This window comes from Sorex fumeus, unplaced genomic scaffold (genome assembly GCF_029834395.1).
Source record: "Sorex fumeus unplaced genomic scaffold, SorFum_2.1 ptg000146l, whole genome shotgun sequence".
NCBI lineage: Eukaryota > Metazoa > Chordata > Mammalia > Eulipotyphla > Soricidae > Sorex > Sorex fumeus.
Genome location: NW_026606203.1, coordinates 1,739,698 through 1,751,236, shown reverse-complemented (window position 1 = coordinate 1,751,236; position 11,539 = coordinate 1,739,698). Strand labels below are relative to the sequence as shown.

Genomic DNA, 11,539 nt, shown 5'->3' with positions numbered 1-11,539 from the left:
AATTGCAGACAACACCATCCACCTTTTCCTGGAGATGTACAAGGGACTGAGGTGAGAACAGCAAAAGGCTCTAGTTTAATGGTCTTAATGAAGGTTTCAGGGAAGGGCATTAAACAAGACTCATATACTATCTTCCAAAAGAATTATTTTGTAAAACTGATGCCTTGGGTATGGAAAAAGATAATATGGTAAAAACCATATTTTTCTTTCTGGGACATTAAAGTTCTAAATCTATCTATTCAACCTGCTTTGAAATACATACCTTGCTTATGAATCACTGTCTGCCATAGGAGTGAGTAAGGACAACCCTCAAATTAATAAGTAGAGAAAAATATGGAAAAATTAACTCATACTATATTTGATGACATATATACTAAAATTGAAATGATACATAGATTAGCATTGTCCTTGCACAGAGATGACATGCAAACTTGTAAAGTGTTCCATATTGTTGTTGCAAGAAGAATTAACAGGGCTACTTTAAGCTAAGACAATCCGCACAAGTACAAAAATTCTACATAAAGATAGCACAAATCCCCATCACAACAATCTCTCTCAATGTCAATGGACTAAATGTTCCAATTCAGAGGCACAGAATGGGAAGATGAATTATAAAACTGAACCCAACATTCTGCTGCCTGAAGAAACACTTCTGAACAATCAAAGCAACCATGGGCTCAAATTCAAAGGCTGGAAAACAATTCTTCAAGAAAGAAAAGAACACCTCCACAAAGCTGGAGTGGCCATACTAGTATCAGACCACATGGACTTCAGGCTATAGGTTATAAGAGACAGTGAAGGTCATTTCTTCATGATCATGGGATCTGTACATCAGAAAAAACTCACCCTCCTCAATGTAGATTCTCCTCATGACAGACCAGCAAAATACTTAAAAACAACTTCTAATTGACTTAAAGAAAAACATTGATAGCAACACAATACTAGTTGGAGATTTCAACACTACTTTGTCACTTCTCAATAGATCAAACAGACTAAAGCTCAGCAAGGAAATATTTTCTTTAAGGGAAGTAATGAACAACTGTTGGCTTAGAGAAGAAATCAAAGAGGAAATAAAAAGTTTCCAGAAACAAATGAGAATGAGTACACGAGCTACCAGAACTTGTGGGACACAGCAAAAGCAGTGTTAATAGGAAAGAGTATAGCTCTGCCAGAATTCATCAGGAAGAAAGAGAGGATCTACATGAATTAATTAGAGCTCAAGATTTTGGAAAATGACCAACAAAAGTAGTCCAAACTAGGCTGGAGGGAGGAAATAATAAAACTTGTACCAGACGTCAATGAGCTAGAATCCCAAAATACAATCCAAAAGACCAATAAGAGCAAAAGCTGGTTCTTTGAGAAAATAAATAAGATCAATAAACCACGAGAAGCCTCTCAAATTAACAAAGAGAAAGAATTCTAATAAATCAAATCAGAAATGCAAATGGGCATATCCTAATAGAAACTACAGAAATCCATAGGATCATCAGAGATTATATTGAGAAACTTTGCAGCAGGAAATGAGAGAATCTTGAATAAATTAATAAATTTTTGGATTCCAATTGCCTCCCAACGTTGAACCAAGAAGATTTGGAATACTTGAACCTATCACTACCAAGGAAATTGAAATGATGGTCAAAAGTATCCCCCCCAAACAGAATCCCTGGCCCAGATGGATTCAATAGTGAAATATTTCAAACCTTTAAAGAGGAAATGCTGCCAACATTTTTCAAGATTTTCCTGGAAATTGAAGAATCAGAAATACTCCCAAATAGTTTCTATGAGGCAAAGATCACCCTAATACTCAAAACAGACAGAGACACCACAAAAATTGAAAATTACAGACCTATTTCCTTGATGAATACAGATACACAGATTCTCAAGAAAATACCAGCAAAGAGAATCCAGTAATTCAACAAAAGATCACACACTATGACCAAGTAGGTTTATCTTGGGGATGCAAGGATGGCTTAACATTCTCTAGTCAATCAACAGAATACACCATCTCAATAAAATAAAGATAGTCATATGATCATATCAATATATGTAGATAAAGCATTTGATGACATCCAGCACCTCTTCATGATGAAAAACTCTCAACAAAATGGGAGTTGAAAGTACTTTCCTCAATCTAGTCAAAGCAAATTACCACAAACCCAAAGCAAGCGTTATTCTCAATGGGGAAAAACTAAAGGCTTGGAGCAGAAATCAATGAGCTAGAGTCCCAGAATACAATCAGGCACAAAACAAGTTACCCACTTTCACCACTCCTATTCAACATAGTACTTGAAGTACTTGCCATATGATTTCGGTAAAAAAAAAAAAAAAGATATCAAGGGCATCCAGATAAAAAAGGAAGAACTCAAGCTTTTACTATTTGGAGACGACATGATACTATACTTAGCAAATCCCAAAGAATCTACAAAAAAGCACCTGGGAACAATAGATTTGTTTAGTAAAGTAGCATATTACAAAAGTAATATCCGGTACTCCATGGCTTTCCCATATATTAATAATGAAAGAGAAAAAAGAGATAGAGAAAAACAATCCCATTCACAATAATACCTCAGAAAATCTAGTATATTAGAATCAACTAAAAAGGTTAAGGAACTATACCAAAAAAAAAACTACAAAACACTACTTCACGAAAAAAGAGAGTATATGAGGAAATGGAATCACATCCCATGCTCACAGATTGAGAGATTCAGTACTGTCAAAATGGCAATACACCCCAAAGCTCTATAAAGATTTAATGCACATTCTATAAGGATACCCATGATATTTTTCAAAGAAATTGATTAAACACTCTTGAAACTCATACACAACCTTCTCTCCCATGAAGAGCTAAAGCAATCTTTGGTAAAAAGAAGAAGGGAACACCTTCCCCAACTTCAAACCCTACTACAAAGTTGTAGTAATCAAAATATCATGACATTCATATAAAGACAGGCCTCAGAACAATGGAATATAGTCAAATATCCTGACGCTGGCCCTCAGATTATTATTACCGAATCTTTCATAACGGCTCAAGAAATATGAAGTTGAGCTAGGAACTCTCTTCAGCAACTGGTGCTGGGAAAACTGGACAGCAACATGCAAAAAAAATGAACTCAGATCTCTTTATAGTGCCAGGCACAAAGTCAGATCAAATGTATTAAAGACCTCAATATCATACCTGAATTCTTAAGATATATGGAGAAAAATGTGGGAAGATCCCTTCATGACATTCAAGCTAATGGAAACTTCTAGAATGAAACACCACTGACCAAGGAAGAGGAAGTGAAGATAAACAAATGAGACTACATTAAACTAAGAAGTTTCTGCAACTTAGAAAAAATGGTGCCCATGATAAAAAGAGAGCCCACGTAATGGGGAAAAATTATTTATGCAATACCCATACAATTAACCTCAAAATTCTGATTCCTGTATCATTAAGAACACTAAGTAGTTCCTGTGAATTTTATTCTTCCTCAAATATATTTACTCTAAAATATTTTAGATTTCCTTTTAAACCACAGGTAAAAAGGTAAAATTATAAGTCTTTTTAAAAATAAAAAATAACCACTATACATAGCCAGGTGCGACCCAAAAAACCAAAAAAGCAAGCAAGCCAGGAAGCAAGCAAGAAAGAAATTAAAAATTAAAAAATAATGCTGTTTGCAATGCTAAGTATCAATCCCAGATCATCATACAATGGAAGGCAAATGCTCTATCACTGAGTTATATCCCTGTTCTGAAACATTTAAAAAGGTCTTATTTGATGTGTCATTGCATTTTATTTTTTAAAAAATGCTCTTCTTAGTATACCTTGTCGCCACTGTACCGCCTACTTCTTGACCTTTGCTTCTCTTGTATATTTTACCTCTAAGCCTCAGTTGTCACCTTATCCTTCCTATAGCCATGCTTTCCTTTGCCAAACTTTCCAAGATCATGTCTGGCTTGCTTTAACTTGGCATAAAATGGAAACCTTATTTTCTGTATCTTCTCACGCTAGAGGTGATGATGTTTTCGACCCAGGAGAACTCTTTTCTGGGGAGATTTCTGGCTGTTTCTACTTGACTTCAAAATATCTAAAGGCAAGTCATCATCTTTTTTTGTGTGTGTTTTTGGGTCACACGTGGCGATGCACAGGGTTTACTCCTGGTTCTGCACTCAGGAATTACACCTCACGGTGCTTGGGGGGGAACATACAGGATGCTGGCAATCTAACCTGGGTAGGCCGTGTGCAAGGTAAATGCCCTACATGCTGTATAGCTCCAGCTCCCCCCCCCCCCCCGCATCCCCATAATTCATCATCTTGAGGGCCTCAGATTTTTACCTTCCATTTAGAAACTTCATCTTTACATTTACACAGTAAATTGAAACCATAAAACCATTGGATGACATGTTATAAGGGTAGCAGCCATGAGCAAACATTGATAACCCGTATGTTGGCATGAATGAATTCTGTCTCAGAGGCTTCACTTCTGAGGATACCTGTCACTACCTCCTTTCTGTTACATGTCCGAGGATCAGAATCTACATCAGGCCATCAGTAGAAATTGTCCACCCGAAAGCTAGCCTTCCACTGGGATCAGAATCCTTGATCCATCTAACTTGAAATTTTTCATTCATGACTTGTTGACCTTGTTTCAGGCTGAGGCATCCAGTGCATAAACTCAGCTTTCCCGTTGTTTCCACAGAAAATCCAAATACCTAAGAATGATATCATATCTGACGCCACTGTTAAAGATTTTATTGGAATCCCACGGTACGATACTATCATTAATGTTATAATATTACTGTTCTCCATAGTCCGGATCTCCCCAAAGAAATCTCTACCCTCCTCCCTCCAAGTGCAGACTCCAGTTTATCATGCTCCTGAACGTACTTCTAATAGTTTCACTCAGGTTCTCCCGTAAAGTGCACAAGTTAAGTTCATACCACTCGAAGTTCTTATTCCTAAACTACCAGAGTGGGCTTGGTCCTCAAGCTTGTGTTCTCCCTTGAAGAAATACCGTGCTTCCTTTCTCTATGTCTCTCTTTGCTTGCTTTGTTAAACAAGTGTTCTCCTTGAACATATATTCCATTCCACCCTACACCTGTTTCACAAGTTTCTAAGTGTTTTTCAGTAAAATCTATTTTGCTTCCCTAAACTAAAAATTTTAAAACACCAGAGCATTGTTAAAACCAATGTTTGTATCTTTTAAACCACAAATTTTGAAAATGAACGGTGGTAAAGCAATGGAATACTACTCAGTTGTATGAAGTGAAATCTTCTTATTATTTGTATAAAAATGGATAACATGAGGATATTATGTTTAGTGACATAAACCAGGCAGAGAAAGATAGGTATCCAACAAGTTCATGCATATGTGGCATATGGAGAAATCTAATTAATAGAATAAAATGAGACAGACAAACGTCTAAAACATTATTTATATTCTATGATGTATATTTCAATTAATAATGGTTTCTCATACACATAATTCCAACATGACACTCCTCATTCTCTCAAATAATAAACCCTCCCTATCCCCCCAAAACCCCAGAATCCCTCACTCCCAATCCCCTGACTCAATTGTGTGGATCAGTTCTCCCCTTACATTGCTCTTGAACCTTTGTTGCTACCTTGCTGTTTGTCTTTAAAATCCACATATGAGAAAAATCTCTCTGTATCTGTTCCTTTCCTTAAGGCTAACTTTACATGCATGATATCCTCTAGTTTCATCCAATGTTGAAAATTGCATAATTCTGATCTTTCCAAGCAATAAAAACAAACTTTAGAACTATGAGACTATTTAGTTTCCAAATGGAAAGGTGTAATCAAAGTGGAAAAACTGAACAACGGTGAATGACAGAGTAGGCCTTTCAGTAGTGAGTGTAATATGATACATGTACTTTGACTCTGCATAATCCGAAAATTTATGAAATTCTATAATATAATTCTATAAAGTAATTTTAAATAATCAAAAATTATTTGAATAATTTTCATTTATCTATGATTTTGACGTATCTTTTGTGTCAAACTATCAAAAATAAAAATAATGTGAGATACAGACATGGTGTATCACTATACTTTTAAACAAGAGAAGTGTTAAAATTTCTGTGCCTTGATGAACTGTCATATAAATTGACTCCAAAATCAAATTAATGTACTCAAGGAAAAATAGAAGTCAACCAATTTAATCTTAATTTAATCTTTTACCTTCACTCAGGTTCCCATCTGCTGATGTCTGGCAGACAAAACAATTTTTATTTTATTTTATTTTTTAAAATTTTTATTAGTGAAACACCATGAGGTACAGTTCTACATTTACAAATTTTTGTTCTTGGGTTTCGATTATACATTGATCAAATGCCCATTCCTCCACCAGTCCCCATTTTCCACCACCATGGATTCCAGTATTCCTCCCACACTGATCCCCCCATTCCCACCCTGCTACTGTGGCAGGCATTCCCTTTTGTTCTCTCTCTCCTTTTGGGTGTTGTGGTCTACAGAAGAGGCATTGAGTTGCAATTATGTTCCGTCCATAGTCACAATTCTTATTTTCAAAGGAGTTCTTGGCAGAGATTTGGCATTCTTTGCTAGCAACCAACTCCTTTTCTTCTGCTTTTTTTTCTAGAAATACATACTTATACTCAGACTGACTAGTCATGGCACCAAATTGACAAATGTACCTGTTTTTACTTCAGTTCTGTTTCCTAATTATCACGTATTATTAGCAGTGGATAGAAAATAACTAGCCCAAATTTCTTCGGGGAAAGGGAAATGTTTATGCTTTTCTTAGTTTGGAAAATCCCTGTCACTATTATAGTGACATTCATCTAAATTTGTAAACAAAATGATTAAGAAGAGGTAAACCATGACTGCCACTTCAAGGAAGAACGGGCTTTCAGCAAATATCCCTGGTTTCAGAAGTATGGCTCTGGCTTGGATGGGGGACAAACATGAGGGCTGTGAGCTACCAGCAGTTAACACATGCTCTGGGGCTATGTGGTGACACTGCTGAGAAATGTCGAGAGCCCTGATTAGGTAGGGTTGTGGGGGAGAATGGAATGATGACAAGAAAATAGAGCAACAGGACAAGATGATAGATTCCTTTGTATAAAAGTTTTCATCTCTAATGTATTAATCTGTGAAAGAGAACCAACTTTTTATCATTCTTCCTGGCAAAATATTATCCTTACATAGTGCTTCAGGAAAAAAACGCTCCCCTTGTTAGGTAATATAGCCTGAATATCTGTGAGCTCTCTCTATGTATACACTGCTGATGACTGAAACCAATCTCTCTATTTAACTATCTAAACTGCAATGGTCTCACCATTTAACTCTCTAAACTCTGATGGCCCCAAATCTTCTAAGATCAGCTTTCATCTCTTCCATGATATCCAGGCTTCTCTTCCCAACTGTCAACTGTCCCTTTCTTTCTCCCTCTCTCTACCAAGTATGGTCTCCCTGCCAAAATTTGCTAAGACAAGCTTTCTTGAAATATAGACATAAGTTGACTTCTCTTTTTTTAAATTTAGGCAATTTTGATTTTCAAAATCATTTATAATGGAGTTTTGTCATATAATATTCCAATTCTAATTACACTACCAGTGTCTGCAACCCTCCACCAACAAATGACCTATTTCACCCTGCATTCCCACCTATTTCCTTGACAAACACATTTTGAAGTTTAACTATTGTACTTTGGGTTCCATACTTACAGTAGTGTTGGCATTGGTGGTTAAGACATACAACTCAACTTTTTCATGCTGGCCTTCCTGGATCAATGCCCACTGACACCATGTAGTGGAAATATATGAGAACAAATCATTAAGCTCCAAATTTTTCAAATAATCTTTAAACAATTCTGATCGAAAAGAAAATAGTGTGAACTGGAGGGGACAACACACTGACAGCCTGCAAAGTCTTTTCAGTTTTCCACATTAAAAAGAGGAAATCAGTGAAGGAGTTCTGTCTTCACGAAAGCTAGCTGACCCTGCTGAGCTGTGGTCAACAGGGTTTTTGTGCTCTTCTCCCCTTCCACCATAAGTCCCAACCCTATTAGTTTTGTATCTTCAGTCTATATAAAATAAAAAAAAATTACCACACAGGCACCCATGTAATGAGACCAGCCAAGGTGATAAAAATACATTTCAGCAAACTCATAGGTTAGTCTTGGTGGTAGAAACTAAATATCATGTTTTTGTATTGAATCTGCAGGAGACACACATTACAAAGCTTTTCATGATTCAGTTTCATTCATAGGATATTTCAACACCCAACCTCCACTAGTATACAGTTCCATTGCTAATGTCCCCAGTTTCTCTCCCACCACTCCCTCTCCCAACCTCAAACCCCTCCCCCCCTGACAGCCTGCTATCTCTACACTGTGGCAGGCACCTCTTTCTCTCTCTTTCTCTCTCTCTCTCTCATCCTTTGGGCATTATGGATTGTAATACAGATATTGAGAGGTTCTCACGTTTATTCCTTTACCTACTTTCAGCACTCAGTTCTCACCCAGAGTAATCACTTCCAACTATCATTGTCATAACTGTCCCTTCTTTATTCCAAATGCCCGCCTTCAGCACTCGTGGCAAGCGTCCAAAGATTGACCAAGTCTCCTGGCCTGTATTTCTGCTATCCTTGGGTATTAGTCTCATATTCTGGTTTATTATATCCAAAAAAGGGGTAGTCCTATCACTATACCCCTTTCCTTGTGACTGATTTCATTGGGCATGATATTCTTGCCTGTACATCCATTTATAAGCAAATTTCATGATGTCAGTTTCCTGCCAACTGTGTAGTATTCAATTGTGTAGGCATACCATAGTTTCTTCTGGCTATTGTGAATAGTACTGCAGATGGGATTTCTGTTATAAATATCATGTTTAATGTAGCTTACATAGGAAAATACATCCCAGGTTCCAAACATACAGAATCCACTTACAAACCCAACTTATTTATTTTTAAATAATATAATTTATTATGATGCTTTCTAAAAAACGGAAGCTATTAACAAAAACTCAGGGAATACATCACATGTAGCTTGCCAGGCTTTGCCATGCGGGAGGGTTACTCTCAGTAGCTTGCCGGGCTCTCTGAGAGGGGCCTAGGAATCAAACCCAGGTTGAGCGTGCAAGGCAAACTTACCCACTATGCTATCACTCCCGCCCATATATATTTTTATGCATATATATGTGTATTTACACATACATACATATCTATATATTCCTCTTACACATCTCGTAAGCTCCAACTCATATTTCTTCCTCCTCCAATTATTTACTAATTCTCTCCCCCTACATGGGCCTCATCTAATTTTCCGAATGCCCTCAGATGCATTTCTGAGCCCTGGATAAAGGCATGCATAACACATAAATGCAAGGGAGGCACAAAGCATATGTAGATAAATTTCATATGGACATATAATTGTGATGACTAGTTTACAAAGTGTATTCGCTTCAAGTACAGACTTCCTCATCTCAGCAACTCTGTCTTCATGCTCCATGCACTGTCAAATATCCAGCTACTGTCCACAACCAACTAACAACACTCCCCGACCCATTTTAGTCTTTTACTTCCCCTCTTGTAAGGACTATTCTGATGTCAGAGTGTAAAGGTTTGATTTTGCTTTTGTTTTATTAGTCCATTTAGTTTTTTTCTTTCTATTCCAGAAACAAATCAAATATTTTTTAAAAAAAATAAAAGACTCCGCTCGGGTCCTCCAACCAACCTGGACAAGTGGTACAATATGGAAAGTATCATGCTAAGCGAAATGAGTCAGAAAGAGAGGGATAGACATAGAAAGATAGCATTCATCTGGGGGATATAAAATAATAAAATATGAGATTAATACCCAAGAATAGCTGAGAGCAACACCAGGAGAATTACTCCATAACTTAGAGGCCAGCTGGGTATTCTAGGGGAAAGGACAATTCATATAGAAAGGGGAACACCAAGTGGAGGGTGTTTGGAGGATCCTCCCAGGAGGGGAGATGCAGGTTGAAAGTAGACTGGACTGAACATGTTCGCCACTCAATGCCTCTTTGGCTGATCACTGCGCCCAGGAGGAGAGAGAGAACAGGGGGGAATGCCCTGCCACAGTGGCAGGGGGGGATGGGGGGATGGGAGGATGGGGGGGGGAGGGATATTATCCTGGTGGTGGAAAATGGGCACTCGTGGAGGGATGGGTATTTGATCGTGGTATGACCGAGATCCAAGCACAAAAATTTGTAAATCTACAACTGTACCTCATGGTGTTTCACTAATAAAAAAGAAAAAATAAATAAATAAATAAATAAATAAAATAAAAAATAAAAGACAGGAGGTGATATCAGGAAACAAATGAAATAGTTGATGTGGCTGAGAATCAGCAAGAGTCTTTCAGGTCAGTGTGAGGAAAGGAACATCCAGTTTTCCTTCCCAGCTTATTTCCAAAGGGCGGGCGTGGAGCAGGGTACATGCTGGGAAGAAGTCCAGGAGACTAGCAGGGTCTTGAACATCTAGGGGTCTATTTTCTTCTTTGAAAATGTAATGATATTGACCTTCATTTCAAACCACAGCACCCTAAAGTAAAGGAAAAGCAAAAGGGTATGCCCTGAGTTGGGGCAGAGTGGGGGAGTTGGGGGGTGGGAGGGTCACTGGGTTCCTTGGTGGTGGAGAATGGGCACTGGTGGAGGGATTGGTACTTGATACTTGTATAACTGAAACCCAAGCACAAAAGTTTGTAAGTCTACAACTGTACCTCATGGTGTTTCACTGATAAAAATAAATGGATAATAATTTAAAAAATTAAAAGTGCTACAATCTGGTATAAGAAAAAAATGTAATGGTGTTCACTAGATTACATCAAGATCATTTTTAGCTATATGATGCTATGATTCATCTTTGACTCACTGATTGATACTTTGAAATGTCCCAGTTCATTCTCATTCAGAGAAGTCATTTATTTCTTCGAGTATTGATTTGTACAGGGAATTCCTCACAAAATACTTTATATAATGTCTATTGAGGACTCAAGGATAATGTTCTTATTACCATTTTCAAAGAATACAAAAATACGCTTTTAATAAGATTTTCTTGGTTCTCTATCTAAAAGCTAAATGACAACAATTAGGTTTAACTCAATATTTTCTAAAGCACATTACATTAGTACTTGAAAAGAAATTTTAAAAGACTCTGGGAGAAGGGAGGAGGAAAAGTCATGGATCTATAAGGATTAGTACAAGTCTTTGGGTGTGTGGGGCATGGGAGTGTGTAGAAAAGTTGAGATCACACTCAGTTATGTGATCTAATCACTATATATCTATTCTCTAAATTAGATACCAGTGATATATCCACACAGGTGTATTCATATGACTATCATGTACACTAAGGAGATCCAGGGAAATAATTCTTAGCACTGACATTCTTGGAAATTTAAGCAGTAATCAGGTTTTTATGGTTACGTTGTTATGATTTCATATGCAGTGTTTGTTTCCTTAACCAATCTGGAATGTCTTTAAAAGACAAAATATAGGAACATTCTTTCATTTTTAATTAAATATAGAAAATGCTGAATTTACAGGT

At 37.1% G+C, this 11,539-nt stretch overlaps 1 pseudogene; it reads left to right on the top strand.

The window, feature by feature from the left end:
- Positions 1-354: 354 nt before the first annotated feature.
- LOC130016126 (uncharacterized) lies at positions 355-453 on the top strand (annotated as a pseudogene).
- Positions 454-11,539: the final 11,086 nt, after the last annotated feature.